The sequence below is a fragment of the Mustela lutreola genome, chromosome 8 (assembly GCF_030435805.1).
Source record: "Mustela lutreola isolate mMusLut2 chromosome 8, mMusLut2.pri, whole genome shotgun sequence".
NCBI classification, from domain to species: Eukaryota; Metazoa; Chordata; class Mammalia; order Carnivora; family Mustelidae; genus Mustela; species Mustela lutreola.
The window spans coordinates 94983586-95005593 of record NC_081297.1 but is presented as its reverse complement, the minus strand read 5'-3'; positions in this window follow the sequence as shown (position 1 = coordinate 95005593).

Here is a 22008-nt window from a genome sequence, read left to right as displayed (position 1 = left end):
TTGAGAATGAGTTTTCGCAGAAGAGAAACTTTCCTTATGTATCTTAATGAGAAGTATAAGTTCCAGGTGCCTGGGTGGCTCAGTGGGTTAAGTCTCTGCCTTCGGCTCAGGTCATGATCCCAGGGTCCTGGGATCGAGTCCTGCATCGGGCTCTCTGCTTGGCGGGGAGCCTGCTTCCCCCCCCCCCCCCCCCGCCTGCCACTCTGCCTACTTGTGATCTCTCTCTGTCAAATAAATAAATAAATTCTTTAAAAAAAAAAGAAAAGAAAAGTACAAGTTCCAATGATTGTATTTCTTAGAGTCATGAGAAGTGAAAAGTAGACGTCAGTAAAATTCTCTGTGGTAGTCAGGTGTGGGACCGTTGATTGCAGGAAGATCTTTATTTTTTTTTTTTTAAAGATTTTATTTATTTATTTGACAGAGAGAAATTACAAGTACACTGAGAGGCAGGCAGAGAGAGAGAGAGAAGGAAGCAGGCTCCCTGCTGAGCAGAGAGCCCGATGCGGGACTCGATCCCAAGACCCTGAGATCATGACCTGAGCCGAAGGCAGCGGCTTAACCCACTGAGCCACCCAGGCGTCCTGCAGGAAGATCTTTATAAACACAGGTGGTGGGGTACATTCTGCCACAAATGCATCCAAGAGGAATGCCTGTGGATAAGAAGGCATTTATAATTACTTGAAATCTAAACACATGGCTATTCTGTTGTTTAGTTTGCTTCACATTTCATTGTTCCTCATTATGGTGCATTTGAGCGAAGATTAAGTTAGAGAAGTTAGGAGTCAATAAGAAAGAAGGAAAGCAGAAAAAGAATAGGAGAAAGGGTGAGTGGGTCCATACTTGTGACTGAGTTGTGTGTACCACTGGAGGCTGACTCTTCCTGAATGTATTTTCCTGATGGGACTCTCCAGGGGGGCTTAGGATGATAACAGCTCTCTCTCTGTGAGCCTTTGGGTAAGAGTAAATGGATGGTTGCCATTTCAGTTCATTGGGGGACTTCAGAAGCAAGCTGGTATTGAATTGGGGGATGGGTTGTGGGTAAGGAAGAGAGATTGGAATTATCCTAAAGGAGTGTGAAGTTTCTAAGTAGGTAGGGGTCTTTCATATAGGATCTGTAGATGCCTGAAGTGTATGCATATTTCTGGGGAGACCAAAAGGGTTAAGAACTACTTCTCTAAAGCTAACTGTTATGCTTTGCTAGGATGGGACAATAGGACACTCAGTGAAGAAATGTGAATGAGGGGTGCCTGGGTGGCTCAGTGGGTTAAGCCGCTGCCTTCGGCTCAGGTCATGATCTCAGGGTCCTGCGATCGAGTCCCACATCGGGCTCTCTGCTCAGCAGGGAGCCTGCTTCCCTCTCTCTCTCTCTGCCTGCCTCTCCATCTACTTGTGATCTCTCTCTGTCAAATAAATAAAAATCTTTAAAATTAAAAAAAAAAAAGAAAGAAATGTGAATGATTTGTTTTTAGGCATATTAGGAGATCCAGACCATAAGCCGGGGTCCCATACGAGGTGAGTAAAGATGTTACTGCAAAGGACAGGAGGCATAGAAATAAATAAATGTGATCTGTTAGTGAATACGGACAGAGCTGTGGGTTTATACCATTAATTGGATCTGTTCTTCTACCCATATCCTCTGAGGCAAGGTTACGAGGTCTTGCTGCTAAAACCCTAATCAAGGTGTGTGTTAGTTTCTTAGGGCTGCCATAACAAGGTACTACACACTGGGGGGCTTAAAAACAAATTTATTGGCTCATGGTTCTGGAAGCTTCTTAGAAGTCTGAGATGAAGAGGTCAGCAGGGCCTTGTGCCATCTGGAACCTCTAGAGAAGACTCCTTCCTTGCCTCCTTCCCAGCTTCTGGTCATTGCCAGGCATCCTTGATGTTCCTTGGCTTGTGGCTGCATAACTAATCTCTGCCTTCATCTTTACATAACCTTCCTCATGTGTCCATGTCTTCATGTGACCTTCCTCTGAGGATACCAGTCATTGAGCTCAGGGTGCATCCTAATCCAGGTGGACGTGAAATTTGGAGGGAGAGTATTCAATCCAATACGGACCCATCTTTCTGGACTGCTATGTTTGGGGTTTAAGACTATATGGTGGAATAGAAGTTGATGACAAAGTGGAGAAAAGGCAGAAGGTAGGTCTTCAGAAATGGTTAAGGTGGGTGGAAGCATAAAAGTTTAAAATGAGGGGCACCTGGCTGACCCAGTTGTTAGAGTACGTGACTCCTGATCTGGGGGTTGTAAGTTCAAACCCCATGTTGGGTGTAGAGATTACTTAAAAATTAAATCTTAGAAAAAAGTTTAAGATGATACTCTCTTAAATGAAATATAAATTATCTTTGCAGTCAAGGTACCAAAGGTTCCAGTTTCAGGAGTAGGGAGGGTGTTTCTAGCATTTCTTCTGTTTCCTTCTTGGTGTAATTCCTTAGTTCTGCTTTCCTGATTTAAGAAACAGAGCTTTGGGGGCACCTGGGTGGCTCAGTTGGTAGAGTGTCCGACTTGATTTTGGTTCGGGTCATGATCTCATGAGTTCTCATGAGATTGAGCCCTGTGTTGGGCTCCGTGCTGGGGTGTGGACCCTGCTTAAGAGTCTCTCTCTCTCCCTCTGCCCTCCCATCACCCCCTCATCTCTCTCTCTCTCTCAAAAAAAGAAAGAAACAGGGTTTCAAAATAACCAACCACCCAACCACCCTCACCCCCTCCTCCAGTTGCAAATAATTCCTACACCTAACTTGTATGACTTCATAAAGAAAGTAACTTACAATAGTCATGTAATGCTGGCCCAGATTTCCCTTTTATTTCTCATCTGAATCATGAAGCCACTTTATATAGTATTTGTTGTATCATGGCTTCATAATACTAGCTAGTCGCTTTTTATTTTCTCTGTCTAGAGCCGAAGTGAGATGAGGAAACTATCTCTGCTTTTTGAAGGGGTCCAAGGATCCCATTGATAGGGTTTTAGTTGGGCTGGCTATTCCAGACTTAAAGCAGGCCCAGAATTCTACGCACTCTGGAACTTAAAGGTACTCTGAGGGGACTCTAGTAGTTGCCAGGAGGGGTCTAGACTCAACCTAGCTTACGATGATTCTTCTTCTTTAATTTTTTTTGAATATTTTATTGATTTACTTGAGAGTGCACAGAGGGAGGGGGACAGGAGAGGGAGAAGCAGATTCCCCGCTGAGCAGGGAGCCTAATGCAGGGTTTGATCCCAGGACTCAAGATCATGACCTGAGTTGGAGGCAGACATTTAGCCAACTGAGCCACCCAGGCACCCTGATTATTCTTTCTTAGTCCCTTAATATCCTAAAACTTGGCTGGCTTTATAAAAATATCTGGCTTACAGCCAAATTGTTTTCCAGGTAGCTTCCTACCTACAGATAATCAAAAACCTAAATTGGGGTGTCTAGGTGGCTCAGTCAGTTAAGCATCACCTTTGGCTCAGATCATGATTCCAGAGTCCTGGGATCAAGCTCCACATCCAGCTCCCTGCTCACAGGGAGCCTGTTTCTCCCTCTCCATATGCCTGCCACTCCCCTTGGTTGTACTCTCATTCTCTCTTTCTGTCAAATAAATAAAATCTTAAAAAAAAAAAAAATCTTAATCAGAGACTCTCCACCCCAGCTCCCTCAAAGCCTGGGAAAGGAGACCAGAAAGAACCACAGGCTCTGGCATTGGTGGCAGAAAATGAAGGCATCCAAGTTATCAAAAGCAGGTAACAAAGTAATGTCAAGAAAGTATGTTCCGGGGCGCCTGGATGGCTCAGTGAATTAAAGCCTCTGCCTTCAGCTCAGGTCATGATCCCAGGGTCCTGGGATCGAGCCCCACGTTGGGATCTCTGCTCTGCAGGGAGCCTGCTTCCTCCTCCTCTCTCTCTCTCTGCCTGCCTCTCTGCCTACTTGTGATCTCTGTCTGTCAAATAAATAAATAAAATCCTAAAAAAAAAAAAATAGAAAATATGTTCCAAGAACTTGAACACAAAATTAGAGAATATACAAGAAGTTCTAATTCACATAGTTCCTAAGGTGAAATCTTGCCTCAGGGCAGATAAGTCAGGGTATGAGTCATCTCTCTTCAGTTGGAATGACAAGAGACCCAAACCTTGGCACTAGAGGTTCAAGGGTTATCCGCACCCACATTCCTTTTCATGCCTCACCTGTCCCAGGTATGCACTAAAACTCCAGCTAAAAATAACTACAGAAACTCAATCTCTGGGAAAGAGCCCTGAACAGTCTAACCCTAAAGTGAGAAGCTGGTTTGTGCCAAATGGAACAGAGACAGGAAGAAAATGGGCTCATGTGGGACTGCGTAGTCTCTAGGACATGGGCCCTGATGTCTGTTTTTATTCTTGGAAGTTTTTTTTGTTTTAAAGATTTTTATTTATTTGACAGAGAGATGCAGTGAGAGAGGGAACACAAGCAGAGGGAGTGGCAGAAAGAAGGACAAACAGGCTTCCCACAGAGTGGGGAGCCCGATGTGGGGCTTCATCCCAGGACCCCTGAGCCTGAGCCGAAGGCAGACACTTACCGACTGAACCACCTAGGGGCCCCAATTATTCTTCGAAATTTTAATCTGGTCCCAGCCCTACCTCCACCTGATACCTTCGTTAACCTGCAGATGCCATGTAGGGGCTGGTAGAAACTGGAAGGATGGGGGAATGCAACAGAGTGTGGGCAAAATGTTAGTCAAGAGACCTGTTGACTTGCTGTGTGACCTTGTGGGAGTTACCGAACCTTGATTTCTCTCATTTGCTAGTATGGAAATAAGAGCATCTATCCCATCTGTCTCCCAGAGTCTTAGGCCTAGTTTTTGTGTTTTATGTTTTTTAAATTCTGTGGTCTCCTTCCTTTCCAGTATCTGCTATGTCCCAGCTACTGTGCCCGGTACCAGGAAGACAATTCTGAAAAAAAGTCAGGTGTTCCCTTTGCTGAACTTGGCCTTCGGTGAATGCAGTCTTAGCACTGTACTGTGATTATGCTTGCCTGGAGGGCAGATACTGTGGCTTATTCATGGATGCAATTTTAACATCTTGTAGTGCCCAGTACACAGTGAATGTTCAATATCTGTCATTTTCTGGAACATACTATATGTTGGCAACTTTATATGTGTTGTCTCTAGTTCCTTGAACAATCCTGAAAGGTAGATGTTATTGTTCTCATTATAAGCTGTGGAGCCAGATGGTCAAATCTGCTCCTTATTAGCTCTGGGACCTTTGGCAAGTTATTCAGCCTTTTTTTGTTTCAGTATTATCAGAAGAAACGCAGATAGCAATATACCTACCTTACAAGGTTGTGAGGTGTAAGTGAGGTAGACTGGCTCCTCATATGATTAGTGTGTATTAGCCATTATGTTACTATTACTGTAGATGGCTAAGTAGTGTGCCCAGGTCATACAGCAGGCAGGGGGTCAAGCAATATTTGGTTTCGAGGCTCTACCCTTGATATTACATATACTGTGTGTGTATGTCTATAACTTGATATTCTCACTCAGTAAGTGCTTATTGAATGAATGATTGAACCATAATATGTTATGTATTTAATCTTTTGGAAAAATTTCTTCTACCAGCAGATCAGTACTACCTAAATGAGCTTTCAGACTCCACAACCTATTTGCAAATTGGGAACAGCCTGGTGGGAGAATATGAAATTTTCATTTCCACCAGTAGATGGCAGAAGGAAGAAAAAATACTTGTGACGGGGCAAGAGTTCTCATCCTGAACAGAATGATTAATAATGAGACACAGGGTCTGATTACAAGGGCTCTTGGTGTCATGTCTGGCCCACAGTGACTAAGAGGTGGGAACCAGTGTGGGTATGAGAACTCACCATAGGTATTTGAAGGGTGGCAACTTTTGAGAAGATCTAGGCTGACCCACAGGATGGGCCCTGGGAGACTCAAGTACACAGAAGTTCAGATGTAGTAGGAAGAAAAAGTTGTCTTCTGCTCTTCTCTGTGCTCTACAGCCTTAGTCCACATTCCCTCCTTTTCATCTTAAAAGCAGCTTTGTTCTTTTCAAGACTGCCCTTCCCTCCTAGGGTTTTGATGAAGTCCCTTGCCCTCTCTTTATGCCCCGCCCCCCACAAGCCTGTAACCTATGGGTACTGTTATTCCCCCCTGCCTACCCCAGTACATGTTGTTTGTGTTTAGAAACTAAATTCTCTGAGCCATTAATACCTTTTGTTATCTCCGTCTCTCTTACTGCCTATCCATCTGCAGAGCTTTGTTGGCCTCCCTCTGTCAAGCCAGCATGGTGCTGGTTAGTGGCAAGCCACTCATTCATCCGTTCTGTCCTCTTTCAGCTCGAAGTGATGGGGATGTGTCCCTCTGGTTCCATAAGAGCAGTAGAACACTCAGGCATAGTGGTCAGAGACACTGGGTTAACTGCCCTCCCTGATGTCTGTGCTGGCTCTTCTCCAGGCATTCCTTTGAGGGAGTAGTCTGCTAGTGACTCCTGCTCAGTACCTGACATCTTAGAAACTTGAACCCACCCTATTCAACCCAGTGCCAACTTAAGACCAACATGCTTGTTGTGTTTTCTGGGTGGGTCAAGAGAGCGGGGAGCACCAGAAGATTTCTCATTTGACATACTCTGTTGGTACATTCATAATGGTTTGTTTGTGATTCTTTATAATAAGGCTGTGGAGAGCCCACTGTGTGCGGGGCACTTGCTAGGGGCTTGGCATATGTTATTTCATTTACTGGAAGTAATGACTCACTTCTTGAGGAAACCTAGAAAAGCTTGTTTATGGTATATTAAAAGCACAACCTGATCATTCCTCATTGTGCATCCTCTGTATTTCATACGTGCATCCAAGGGTGTTCTGGAGCTTTTGCAGGGAAGGAAGGCTTATGCAAACAAAATGAAGTGGAGGTTCCGTAACACCATACTTAATCTCTGGCCTCTGTTTCTGTTTCATTGATTTGGGGGGGAGTCAAAGAGCTGGGGGTGAGGGGGAAGTGAGAAAGATGACCCTCTTCACTGTAATTTTGTGTTTTCACCAAATCCCTAGAAAATGAGTAACATTTGGACTCTGCCATAATACTTCCGTGTGCGTCCTCACACAAAATCAGAACCTGAGGGTTGAGAGGATCTTGGCGATCAACCAGATTGTTCATTTTTCCTTTGAGTCAAAGAAAGTATATGTGTGTTTATAAGTTTGGGTATGTTTTATATGTGTGCTCCTGAAGTTATAGCTACTTAGACACTAAATAGACTCCTGTTTTTCACAAAAGTTCTAGAGGAATTTTGTTTATAATAGTTGCCTAAGGGGAAATAAAATGCTTGCTTTTAAGGACTAACATCTGAAGACTGGAGTCTCCTTTTGGAGAAGAGTGGTGGAAAAATGCTGGGCACAAAAACGTGTTTTAGAAAATACTGATCAGCCAAACCCATTTTCCTAATAAATGCCAGTATTGTCCCTAACCAGGTTCTAGGTGCTGTCTCAGGAGGAGTGTGGGTAAGTCACATTTCATGCCTCACCTGAAGGGCATCTTTGTCCAGGTGAACTCCAATTACATGTGATCACCAAGGGAGGCCTACGGGGAGGCCGAAGTCGACATGAGGATGAGGGTCAGGCTGAGAAGTTCATGTGAGAATGGAGAAGAGCAACATACCTCTCTGTTGATCCCCTGGGTAGGGTGCAGGTACAGAGAGGAAAGCAGCGAGAGAAGCAGGTCATGTGAGATTTATAACCTGTACATAAACCGCAGAGTTTTATGGTACTTAGTGATACACTCATTTCCTGCCCCTTCTCCTCCACTCTCCACACTCCCTGGGTGGTTCTCTTGTGGGTCAGTGACCTGTGGCTGGGCTCCCTTCTCTCCCCGTGGCCTAGAGGACTGGTTTTCATGGGGGGACATGCATCCGGGGGGGTGCATGATGGTTTTTGGGGTGTGGGAAGAAGTAACTTGAATTTTTATTTAGACTTTTAAACTCATCCTTTCTTGATTGCTATTTTTGTGTGTCTTAGAATGTACATAAAGTATGGGAATAATTTATAAATATATACAAATATTGAAGTTTGTTAAAATGTTAAATAGGGGTACACTATCAAGATTTGAGAATAAAGCTCTAAGGAATTATTCTGACAACAGTCCTTTAAAATAAATATTTCATGTTTCATTCTGAAATTAATTTTTTAAAAAGATTTTATTTATTTATTTGATAGAGAAAGAGATCACAAGTAGGCAGAGAGGCAGGCAGAGAGAGAGAGAGAAAGAGGGAAGCAGGCTCCCCACTGAACAGAGAGCCCAGTGTGGGGCTCGGTCCCGGGATCCTGAGATCATGACCTGAGCCAAAGGTAGAGGTTTAACCCACTGAGCCACCCAGGTGCCCTTGAAATTAATTTTTAAACAAAACTCGGATACATCCGTATATATAGATAGATAGTTGTATTTTTTTTAAACTTTTTTAAAGCAGTTTTAGGTCCACAGCAAAATTGAGAGGAAGGTACAGAGATCTCCCAAATATCTCCTCTCACACACCTGCACAGCAGAGAGTACATTGTTATGTACTACATAACAATCTGTTGTTATCTACACCCCCAGCAGAGAGTACATTGGTTACAATCCATGACTTTACGGTGACACATCACAGTCACTCAAAGTCCGTAGTTTACCCCAGGGTTCATACTTGGGGTTGTGCATTCTGTGCATTGAACAAATGTATCTACCACTATCGTATCATACAGAATATTTTCACTGCCCTGTTAAACCCTGTGCTTTCTGCCTATTCATCCCTTCTTGTACCCCCAAACCCTGGCAACCACTGATATTTTTACCGTCTCCATAGTTTTGCCTTTTCCAGAATGTCATATAGTTGAAATCATATAGTAGTTAGCCTTTTCAGACTAGGTTATTTCACTTAGTAATATACATTTCAGTTTCCTTCATTCCTTCTCAAGGCTTGATAGCTCTTTTCTTTTTAGCCTTTAAAGTTGCTATAAACATCCTTGTGCAGGTTTTGCCCCCAATCCTTTTTTTTTTTTTTTTTTTTTTTTTAAGATTTTATTTATTTAGGAGCGCCTGGGTGGCTCCGTGGGTTAAGCCTCTGCATTCGGCTCAGGTCATGATCTCAGGGTTCTGGGATTGAGCCCCACATCAGGCTCTCTGCTCAGCGGAGAGCCTGCTTCCCCTTTTCTCTCTGCCTGCCTCTCTGCCTCCTTGTGATCTCTGTCAAATAAATAAACAAAATCTTAAAAAAAAGATTTTATTTATTTATTTGAGAGTTAGAGAGAGCATGAGAGGGGAGAAGGTCAGAGGAAGAAGCAGACTCCCCATGGAGCTGGGAACCCAATGTGGAACTCGATCTCAGGACTCCAGGATCATGACCTGAGCCAAAGGCAGTCACTTAACGAACTGAGCCACCCAGGTGCCAATCTTTTTTAATGTGATAGAATACTCATAACCTTTACCATCTTAACCATTTTAAAGTATAGAGTTATATGGTATTCAATATACTCATATCATTGTACCACCACCGCCGTCCCTCCCTGTAACTCTTTCCATCTTGTAAAACTAAAAGTCTCCACCCATTAAATTCCCATTCTCACCAATCCTCAGTTGCTGGCAATGACCACTGTACTTTCTGTCTTTATGATTTTGACTACTCTTAGTAGCTTACGTTAGTGGAATCATACAGTACTATTTGTGACTGGCATATTACACTTGGTATAATATCCTCAAGTTATATACATATTCTGGATTATTGCAGAATTTCCTTCCCACTTAGAGCAGGATAGTCTTCTCTTGTATGTGTAGACCACACTTAGCTCATCCATTCCTCTGTCAGTGGGCACTTGGGTTGTTTCCATGTTTTAGCTCTTGTGAACATGGGTGTTAATATCTCTTCAGTACCCTGCTTTCAGTTCTTCTGGGTATATATGCAGAAGTGGAGTTGCTGGATAGTTCTGTTTTCAACTTTATGAGAAAGCACCACATTATTTTCCATAGTGGCTGTGCCATTTTACATTCCCACTGACAATGTATAGGTATTCAATTTCTCTACATCCTTGGCAACACCTGTGGTTTCTTTTGTTTTAATCGTGGTCATCCTGATGGGGTGAGGTGGAACCTCACTGTAGTTTTGATTTGCATTTCCCTAATGATTAGTGATGTTGAGCATCTTTGTGTATCTTTTTTTGAAAAATGTGTGTTTAAGTCCTTTGCCCATTTCTGAATTGGGTTTTTGTGAGGTTTTTTTTTTGCTTTTATTTTTAAATTAAATTTAATTTAATTTTTCAAGGTTGAGTTTTATGAGTTCCCTGTGTATTCTGGATATTAATTCCTTATCACATATATAATTTGCAAGTATTTTCTCCCATTCTGTGGGTTGCCCTTTTCATCTGCTGAGTGTCTTTTGATATGTAAATTTTTACAATTTTCATGGAGTCCAATTTGTCTATTTTTTTCTTTTGTTACCTATGCTTTTGGTGTCATACCCAAGAAATCATTTCCAAATCCAATGTCATGAAGCTTTTGGAATGTTTTCTTCTAAGAGTTTTATTGTTTTAGGTCTTGCATTTAGGTCCTTGATTCATTTTGAGTTAATTTTTGTATGTGTTAAGTAAAGGGTCCAACTTCATTCTTTCACATGTGAACATCTGATTTTCCCAGTAATATTTGTTGAAAAGACTGTCCTTTCCTCACTGAACGGTTTGGCACCCTTGTCATAAACAAGGTATATGACCATATGACCATATATATGAGGATTTATTTCTGGGCTCTTTATTCTGTTCCATTGGTCTATATGTATATCTTTATGTCAATACCACACTGTATTTTTATTATTGTTAATTATTCATTTGAGAAAGATACAGAGACAGAGACAGAGCACAAGCAAGGGGAGAGGCAGAAGGAAAAGGAGAAGCAGAATCCCGCTGAGCTGGGAGCCCAACATGGGGCTCGATTCCAGGACTTGAAGACCATGACCTGAGCCGAAGGCAGACATTTAACCATCTTAGCCATCCAAGCACCCCATGACCCTATATTGATTACTGTAGCTTGTTCTAAGATTTGAAATCAGAAAGTGTAAATCTTCCAGTTTTGTTCTTTTTTAAGGTTGTTTTGGCTATTCAGGGTCCTTTGAGAGTCTGTATGAATTTTAGGATAGGTTTTTCCATTAAAAAAATTGGGATTTTGATAAGGGATTGCATTGAATCTATGGATGACTTCGGGTGGTTTTGACATTTTAGCAATTTTTAAGTGTTCTAATCCATGGAACGTGGGATGTGTTTCCATTTATATATGTCTTCTTTAATTTCTTTCAGTAATGTTTTATAGTTTTCATTGTATATGTCTTTACCTTCTTGGTTGTTTCCTAAGAATTTTATTCTTATTTAAAAAAATCTTTTTGATGCTATTATAAATGGAACTATTTTGTAATTTCCTTTTCAGATATTTCATTGATAGCATATAGAAATGCAACTGATTTTTGTGTGTTGACTTTGTATCCTGCTACTTTGCTGAATTCATGTACCCTAATAGTTTTTTTGGTGGAATCTTTAGGGTTTTCTTTTTTAACATAGAAGATCATATTATCTGGAAATAGAGATAATTTTACTCCTTTTTTCCCTATTTGGATGCCTTTTATTTCTTTTTCTTTATTTTCTTTATTTCTTTTTCTTGCTTTTTTCTTTTTTTTTTTTTTTAAGATTTTATTTATTTATTTGACAGAGAGATCACAAGTAGGCAGAGAGGCAGGCAGAGAGAGGAAGGAAAGCAGGCTCCCTGCTGAGCAGAGAGCCCGATGTGGGGCTTGATCCCAGGACCCTGAGATCATAACCTGGGCTGAAGGCAGAGGCTTTAACCCACTGAGCCACCCAGGCGCCCCTCTTTTTCTTGCTTTCTTTACTTGCTTCTTTTTCTTGTAGTACTATGTTGAATAGAAGTGGTGAAAGTGGGCATCCTTGTGGCTGATCTTAGAGGAAAAGTTTTCAGGCTTTCATCATTGAATATGAGGTTTGTTCTGGGTTTTTCATATATGGCTTTTATTAGGTTGAGACAGTTTCCTTCTATTCCTAGATTATCGAATGTTTTTAATTATGAAAGGGTGTGGAATTTTGTCAAATATTTTTTCTGCATTGACAGCATCATGTGTTTTTATCCATTCTGCCAATCTGTCTTTTTTACTGGAGGGTTTAAGCCATTTACATTTAAAGTAATTACTGATAAGAAAAGACCTTCTTGGGGTGCCTGAGTGGCTCAGAGGGCTAAGCATCTGCCTTCAGCTCAGGTCATGATCTCAGGGTCCTGGGATCTAGCCCCACATTGGGCTCTCTGCTGAGCAGGAAGCCTGCTTCACCCACCCACCCCACCACCTGCTGCTCAGCCTACTTGTGATCTCTCTCTGTCAAATGAATAAATAAAATCTTTCCAAAAAAAAAAAAAAAAGAAGAAGAAGAAGAAGAAAGAAAGAAAGGACCTTCTTCTGTCATTGTGCTATTTGTTTTTCTGTATGTCTTGTGGCTTTTTTAATCCCTCATTTCCGTAATTACGTGGTCTTTTATTTTTATGTTTAGCTGGTTTTTTTTTTTTTTTTTTTTGGTAGTGAAATATTTACATTCCTTTCTCATTTCCTTTTTTTTTCTTAAATATTTTTATTTATTTATTTTTGTGCACGCATGTGCACACATGCAAAAGAGAGAGAGAGAGAGAATTAACATGAGCAGGGGGGAGCAGCAGAAGGAGAGGGAGAAGCAGGCTGCCCGATGAGCAGGGAGCCCAATGTGGGACTCTGGGATCATTACCTGAGCTGAAGACAGACACTCAACCTACTGAGCCACCCAGGCACCCCTCATTTCCTTTTATGCATATTCTGTAGCTATTTTCTTTGTGCTTACCATGGGGATTGCATTTAACATCTTACAATTATAATACTCTAATTTGAAACTATTCCATTTTAACTTCAATAACATATAAAAACTCTGCTTCCGCTGGGAGGAGTCAAGATGGCGGAGAAGTAGCAAGCTGAGACTGCTTCAGCTAGCCGGAGATCAGCTAGATAGCTTATCTAAAGATTGCAAACACCTGAAAATCCATCGGCAGATCGAAGAGAAGAAGAACAGCAATTCTGGAAACAGAAAAACAACCACTTTCTGAAAGGTAGGACCGGCGGAGAAGTGAATCCAAAGCGACGGGAAGATAGACCCCGGGGGGAGGGGCCGGCTCCCGGCAAGCGGCGGAGCAACCGCGCACAAAATCAGGACTTTTAAAAGTCTGTTCCGCGGAGGGACATCGCTCCAGAGGCTAAACCGGGGCGAAGCCCACGCGGGGTCAGCGTGGCCTCAGGTCCCGCAGGGTCACAGAAGGATCGGGGGTGTCTGAGTGTCGCAGAGCTTGCGGGTATTGGAACGGGAAAGCCGGCTACAGAGACAGAGCCGACAGTAAGCTCGCAGCTCCGTGTTACCTTGAACCGGTCGCAGGCTCGGTGAGCTCGGAGCGCGGCCGGAGGTCAGGCAGACGGGAGTAACTGGGCGCTGTTCTCTGAGGGCGCACTGAGGAGTGGGGCCCTGGGCTCTCGGCTCCTCCGGGCCGGAGACCAGGAGGCCGCCATTTGTATTCCCGTCCTCTGGAACTCTACGGAAAGCGCTCAGGGAACAAAAGCTCCTGAAAGCAAACCCGAGCGGATTACTCACCCCGGCCCCGGGTAAGGGCGGTGTAATTCCGCCTGGGGCAAAGACACTTGAGAATCACTACAACAGGCCCCTCCCCCAGAAGATCAACAAGAAATCCAGCCGAGACCAAGTTCACCTACCAAGGAGTGCGGTTTCAATACCAAGGAGAGCAGCAGAATTCCAGAGGAGGAGAAAGCCAAGCACGGAACTCATGGCTTTTTTCCTGTGATTTTTTTTAGTCTTGCAGTTAATTTAATTTTTTCTTTTTCATTTTTTTTTTTTTTCTCGCCTTCGGGTAAAATTTTTTTTTTTTTTAACTGTTACCTTTTTCTTTTTTAACGATTTTTTACTAGTTTATCTAATATATATATATATATTTTTACATTTTTCTTAGGTGTTTTCTTTTTTAAAAAAAATTCTTTTTTTTTTTTTTTTTCTTTTTTTTTCTTTTTTCTTTCTTCCTTTTTGAACCTCTTTTTATCCCCTTTCTCCCCACTCACGATTTTGGATCTCTTCTAATTTGGCTAAAGCATATTTTCCTGGGGTTGTTGCCACCCTTTTAGTATTTTACTTGCCCCTTCATTTACTCTTATCTGGACAAAATGACAAGACGTAAAAATTCACCACAAAAAAAAGAACAAGAGGCAGTACCGAAGGCTAGGGACCTAATCAATACAGACATCGGTAATATGTCAGATCTAGAGTTCAGAATGACAATTCTCAAGGTTCTAGCCGGGCTCGAAAAAGGCATGGAAGATATTAGAGAAACCCTCTCGAGAGATATAAAAGCCCTTTCTGGAGAAATAAAAGAACTAAAATCTAACCAAGTTGAAATCAAAAAAGCTATTAATGAGGTGCAATCAAAAATGGAGGCTCTCACTGCTAGGATAAATGAGGCAGAAGAAAGAATTAGTGATATAGAAGACCAAATGACAGAGAATAAAGAAGCTGATCAAAAGAGGGACAAACAGCTACTGGACCACGAGGGGAGAATTCGAGAAATAAGTGACACCATAAGACGAAACAACATTAGAATAATTGGGATTCCAGAAGAAGAAGAAAGTGAGAGGGGAGCAGAAGGTATACTGGAGAGAATTATTGGGGAGAATTTCCCCAATATGGCAAAGGGAACAAGCATCAAAATTCAGGAGGTTCAGAGAATGCCCCTCAAAATAAATAAGAATAGGCCCACACCCCGTCACATAATAGTAAAATTTACAAGTCTCAATGACAAAGAGAAAATCCTGAAAGCAGCCCGGGAAAAGAAGTCTGTAACATACAATGGTAAAAATATTAGATTGGCAGCTGACTTATCCACAGAGACCTGGCAGGCCAGAAAGAGCTGGCATGATATTTTCAGAGCACTAAACGAGAAAAACATGCAGCCAAGAATACTATATCCAGCTAGGCTATCATTGAAAATAGAAGGAGAGATTAAAAGCTTCCAGGACAAACAACAACTGAAAGAATTTGCAAATACCAAACCAGCTCTACAGGAAATATTGAAAGGGGTCCTCTAAGCAAAGAGAGAGCCTACAAGTGGTAGATCAGAAAGGAACAGAGACCATATACAGTAACAGTCACCTTACAGGCAATACAATGGCACTAAATTCATATCTCTCAATAGTTACCCTGAATGTGAATGGGCTAAATGCCCCTGTCAAAAGACACAGGGTATCAGAATGGATAAAAAAACAAAACCCATCTATATGTTGCCTCCAAGAAACACATTTTAAGCCCGAAGACACCTCCAGATTTAAAGTGAGGGGGTGGAAAAGAATTTACCATGCTAATGGACATCAGAAGAAAGCAGGAGTGGCAATCCTTATATCAGATCAATTAGATTTTAAGCCAAAGACTGTAATAAGAGATGAGGAAGGACACTATATCATACTCAAAGGGTCTGTCCAACAAGAAGATTTAACAATTTTAAATATCTATGCCCCCAACGTGGGAGCAGCCAACTATATAAACCAATTAATAACAAAATCAAAGAAACACATAAACAACAATACAATAATAGTAGGGGACTTTAATATTCCCCTCACTGAAATGGACAGGTCATCCAAGCAAAAGATCAGCAAGGAAATAAAGGCCTTAAATGACACACTGGACCAGATGGACATCACAGATATATTCAGAATATTTCATCCCAAAGCAACAGAATACACATTCTTCTCTAGTGCACATGGAACATTCTCCAGAATAGATCACATCCTCGGTCCTAAATCAGGACTCAACCGGTATCAAAAGATTGGGATCATTCCCTGCATATTTTCAGACCACAATGCTCTAAAGCTAGAACTCAACCACAAAAGGAAGTTTGGAAAGAACCCAAATACATGGAGACTAAACAGTATCCTTCTAAAGAATGAATGGGTCAACCGGGAAATTAAAGAAGAATTGAAAAAAATCATGGAAACAAATGATAATGAAAATACAACGGTTCAAAATCTGTGGGACACAACAAAGGCAGTCCTGAGAGGAAAATATATAGCGGTACAAGCCTTTCTCAAGAAACAAGAAAGGTCTCAGGTACACAACCTAACCCTACACCTAAAGGAGCTGGAGAAGGAACAAGAAAGAAACCCTAAGCCCAGCAGGAGAAGAGAAATCATAAAGATCAGAGCAGAAATCAATGAAATAGAAACCAAAAAAACAATAGAACAAATCAACGAAACTAGGAGCTTGTTCTTTGAAAGAATTAATAAAATTGATAAACCCCTGGCCCGACTTATCAAAAAGAAAAGAGAAAGGACCCAAATAAATAAAATCATGAATGAAAGAGGAGAGATCACAACTAACACCAAGGAAATACAAACTATTATAAGAACATACTATGAGCAACTCTACGGCAATAAATTTGACAATCTGGAAGAAATGGATGCATTCCTAGAAACATATAAACTACCACAACTGAACCATGAAGAAATAGAAAGCCTGAACAGACCCATAACCAGTAAGGAGATTGAAACAGTCATTAAAAATCTCCAAACAAACAAAAGCCCAGGGCCAGACGGCTTCCCGGGGGAATTCTACCAAACATTTAAAGAAGAACTAATTCCTATTCTCCTGAAACTGTTCCAAAAAATAGAAATGGAAGGAAAACTTCCAAACTCATTTTATGAGGCCAGCATCACCTTGATCCCAAAACCAGACAAGGATCCCACCAAAAAAGAGAGCTATAGACCGATATCCTTGATGAACACAGATGCGAAAATACTCAACAAAATACTAGCCAATCGGATTCAACAGTACATTAAAAAGATTATTCACCACGACCAAGTGGGATTTATTCCAGGGCTGCAAGGTTGGTTCAACATCCGCAAATCAGTCAATGTGATACAACACATCAATAAAAGTAAGAACAAGAACCATATGATACTCTCAATAGATGCTGAAAAAGCATTTGACAAAGTACAACATCCCTTCCTGATCAAAACTCTTCAAAGTGTAGGGATAGAGGGCACATACCTCAATATCATCAAAGCCATCTATGAAAAACCCACCGCAAATATCATTCTCAATGGAGAAAAACTGAAAGCTTTTCCGCTAAGGTCAGGAACACGGCAGGGATGTCCATTATCACCACTGCTATTCAACATCGTACTAGAGGTCCTAGCCTCAGCAATCAGACAACAAAAGGAAATTAAAGGCATCCAAATCGGCAAAGAAGAAGTCAAATTATCACTCTTCGCAGATGATATGATACTATATGTGGAAAACCCAAAAGACTCCACTCCAAAACTGCTAGAACTTATACAGGAATTCAGTAAAGTGTCAGGATATAAAATCAATGCACAGAAATCAGTTGCATTTCTCTACACCAACAGCAAGACAGAAGAAAGAGATATTTGGGCTATGCACTTTTAACTGAATATGATAGAAGTGATGTTGTGTTCTTTACATGGCAGCTTATGAGATGGCTCCTGGTTTTGATTTTCTCATTACTGATATGGTCACGTTGATAATTTGATTATGGTGGTATCTGTGAGGCTTCTTTACTATGCAGTTACTTTTTTTTTCTTTTGTGATTAGTAACTTTTATGGAGAGGTGGTTTGTAGGAATATAAATACCCCCTCCTCATGAAGCTTTCAGTTTATTTCTTTATATCAGTAGGGACTTACGGCTTCCTGTTTTATTGTTTATGTTGATGCTTAAATTAGCCCAGACCTGGCCAGAGGAGAGCCCCCATTTCAGCTGGCTTTTGTGTCCTTTTGATATACCCCCATAATTCTTTAAGCGTGTCTTTATTTCTGGCACCACAAGGCATTCCAGGAAGTTTCTGTGCTTTCCTTCCACAGTTTGGAAAGAATCATTTCTTCAAGAGAACCTTGTTCCTTTTAGTAAATAACGACATTTTTTAAAGTTTTTTTTTTTTTTTAAGATTTTATTTATTTATTTGATGCAGAGAGAGAGATCACAAGTAGGCAGAGAGGCAGGCAGAGAGAGAGGAGGAAGCAGGCTCCTCTCCGAGCAGAGAGCCCAATGTGGGGCTCAGTCCCAGGACCCTGAGATTATGACCTGAGCCAAAGGCAGAGGCTCAACCCACTGAGCCACCCAGGTGCCCCTATAATGGCATTTAGAAACCAACATCTGGGCTCTATGTGTGGTCAGTGCTACTGGGATGTCACACTCCTAGGCCCTCTCAGTGGACAGAGTTAGAAAATACATGTGTTTGTGTACATTTATCTCTATTTCTATGTCTATCTATATTGAAAAATGTGAGTTCATACCAATATTTCCAATTCCAATCTAACAGCACAGGTTTTATTCTAGTTTTCTTCCTTTCCTTTTTTCTAATTTCCTTCTCTAATAGTGATTACACTTATTGGCCTTCATATTAATTCCTTTTTTGATCAATCTTTCTGTATATAACCAATATCCCATAACTGCTACTAACCCCACTCCAGAGTAGATGACTTCATCACTCCATTTGGATGCTCAAACACTGTTCCAGATTGCCCCCCTGCTTGGACATCTTATTTACTACCCTGCTTGGTTTTGGACTTCTCAACCTCGACTGCCTTCAGGTGTGGATGCCTTCCCTACCTTGCTCAGGTTCCAGTATCCTACTCCAGGCTACCTCTCTGTGAGGACATCACCCTGCTTAGACTCTGATACATTGTGCCAGCCTATGTCATAGCATACACATACTCCTCATCTGCTTGGGGCCCCATATCTCATGTTGGTTCCTCTTCACACATATACCCTCTTTATACTACTCTGGCTCAGACACATCACACTGTGACATCCCTCTGTGGGGACACTGTTCATCTCCTCAGGCTCCAATTCTTCATGATGGACCATCTTGCCTTTTACCCTCTCTGGCCTCCTATGAATATTTTCCTCACCTTTCAGTTTCCAACTTGCTATTTGGGCAATTATCATGCAAGGACATTCTTCTAATCCTGCTTGGGCTTTAAAACCCAATATCTTGGGTCAGTCATACCCTTCTCATCCAAAATGAGATTTAAAACCAATCCCATGCCCTGTTCCAGATACCCCTCCCCACATCCTCCTCGCCTCCCATCCTATCTCACCCTTACTCTTTCTGGTCTGGGAATCATTCAGAGTTGGTTTTATTTGTTTGTTATATTTTGTTTTGTTATGTATTTGTTTTTAAGATTTATTTATTTTAGAAAGAGAGTTGGGGGGGAGGGGCAGAGGGAGAGAGAATCTCAAGCAGACTCCATGTCCACTGTGCAGCCCAGCTTGGTGCTTGATCTCATGACCTTGAGATCGTGACCTGAGCCGAAATCAAGAGTGGGACACTTAGCCAACTGAGCCACTTAGGCACTCCAGTGTTGTTGCTTTTTTTTTTTTAATTAAAAAATGTTTAATGGTTTATTGAAACATTTATGTAGCAAAAAAAAACCTGTTTTAATTGTACAGTTTGATAAGTTTCCACAAATTTATGCAGCCATTACCTAATCCAGTTTTAGAATACTTCCTTCATCCCCAAATTTTCCTCATGCCCATTTGCTTTCTGTCCTTATTGTTTTGCTCTTTCTTCTGCTTCTTTTTTTAAAGAGAAAAAAAATTATGAACTCACATTGTTATTTTCAACTCAGTTTGTCCTGTAGGCAGCATTTTCTTTTGCCACACCTAGTAAATCCAAGACAGGTTTGGTTGGTGTTGAACCTGAACCTGGGAGCGCCACCACATTAAATGGTGCTTGACTATCACACTTCCCTTCATGGTTACCTAAGTCAGTACTAACAATACTCATTTATGTACTCCTTGAGCTCACTGTAGATTCAACTTAGAGTGGCTTGCTTGCTTTCCTTTTCATCCCTGATTTTAGAAAAATACTAAGACCTAAAATGAGGATCTCTTCTGCAAGTTAGAAGCCAAAATAAATGCAGTGATGCCACATGAAGGTTTTCTAATTTAACTTTATCAGATGACAAAATGCATAAAGTACTGTACAAAGCACAGCAATAAACCAAGTCCGTAGTTAGAAGCGATGCAGTGGGAACATGGAGGCCAGGGAAACCCAGGAAATGTATGACACAGAAGCTTGTCTGACCTCACCTGACAGTGGAGAAGAGGTTAATAGGGAGAACAGCTGCAGTTCACTTCTGCACCATGGAAGCGAAAATTTCTGATGAAAGTCCCTTCTTTTCATCCTTCCTTTTTTGAATGAGGAAACAGCAAGTGAAGAATTCATATGATTTGCCTTAAGCCTCTAGCTAGGTGGAACAGGACACAGTCTCGTCTGACCCGGGCAGCAGACTGCTTGCTGCCTGTGGTGCAGGCTCAACGCAGGGGAGACTTGGAGGAATAGGGAAGGCTAAGGCATATCTTGCTCAAACTCAAGGGCAGGGCAGATCTGACTTCAGTGACGTGCCTTTGCTAGGTGTGTGAGGGCTGTGTCACGCTGGGTGCTTAAGCTCTACACTCTGCTGTACTTTTCCTTACTGTGAAAGGGGGGTCATTGTGATAACATCACCCTCACACAGTTGTCATGAGGATTAAGAACTAATTCAGTACTAGTAGAAGACACTCAGTATATGTTAACCCTGATGATGATGATGACTTCTGTTTCTGGGTCCTGAGAGGTTTCTAAGCACACCTTCTTGGCATCTGCTCTTTGGACCACTCAACCCTGGAGGTCGATGTTCATGATTAGAACCACATCCCTCCTCCCATGTTTTCCACCAGCCCACATCATTCTTCCACGTTTCTGTGCTGCTTCCGTGATTCAAAATAAATGAAAGCAGAGGCAGGGCAAACTCTGAAGATCTAACTGATGAACAAGTATTTAGATGAGCAGCATATTAGATGATGAGAGAGGGATCAGTTTTTGCCTTTAAGGAACTTTCAGTCTTAATTGAAGAGTTAAAATTGAGAAGTGCACAATTAAAAGATGATTCAAAATTAAACGGAGTGCTGATTATATGGCATAAGTAATTAAAGAATAAATCAATAGAAAATTAATTCTTAAGATGTAATAACAAAATAACAGCAGTTAATATTTCTGAGCCCATGCTATGTATCAGATGCTTTAAGTGCTTTATGTACATGATTTAATTTAATTTAATTTGCCCAGAAGTTCTCTAACATAGCTATTATTAATCTTGTCCCTTCCCAGAAGAGGAAGCTAAAGCTCAGACAAGTAGCTGCTTAAGGTTTTACATAGCTGGTAACCAAATAAGGGGGATACAAATAATACAGAATAAATGAGTTTAGAGGAGGCAGACAATGTCCGCCCAAGTAGATGTTTGTCATTAATTCTGGTCTTTTTTCAGAGTTCCCCTCTAGCTGAAACAACCATGTCAATCCTCAGAAAGACTAACTGACAACTAACTCACCCAACCTTCCATGTCTATCCATTGCTCTTTGGAGAAAGGATAAAGAAAAGTCCACTTAACAAGGCTTGGCATGTCTCCACTAATCTCTCCAGCAACTCTTTTACTTGTCTTCCCTCCCCCATGGCATTTTTAGTCCCTAAGCTTCTGCCTGCCACAGGCCCTTTGCACATGCTATTTTCATCTGCCTGCTCTCCTCTTCTGTCTACTTCACCTATGTAACTTCTACCCATCCTTCAGATCTCAGCTCAAGCATTTCCTTCTTCAGGGAAGCCTTGCCTGACATCACTGACTAGGCCAAGTCTTCCTACTGGAAACTATGATTGCATGCTGCATCTCTATTTTGTAACCCTTGTCATAGTATTATATTTGTCTGGTTATTTGGTATCTATCTCTCTCACTATATTATTAAGCACAATGAGAGATGAGGCTGAATCCATGTTTATTCATCATTAAGCACCAAACAATGTGCCTAGCACATAATGGCACTCAGTCAATATTAGTAGAATGGATTGAAGACTAAGTTAAGAAGGTTCCACAGAGGATCTAGGACATGGAGGGGCCTAAAATAGAAAA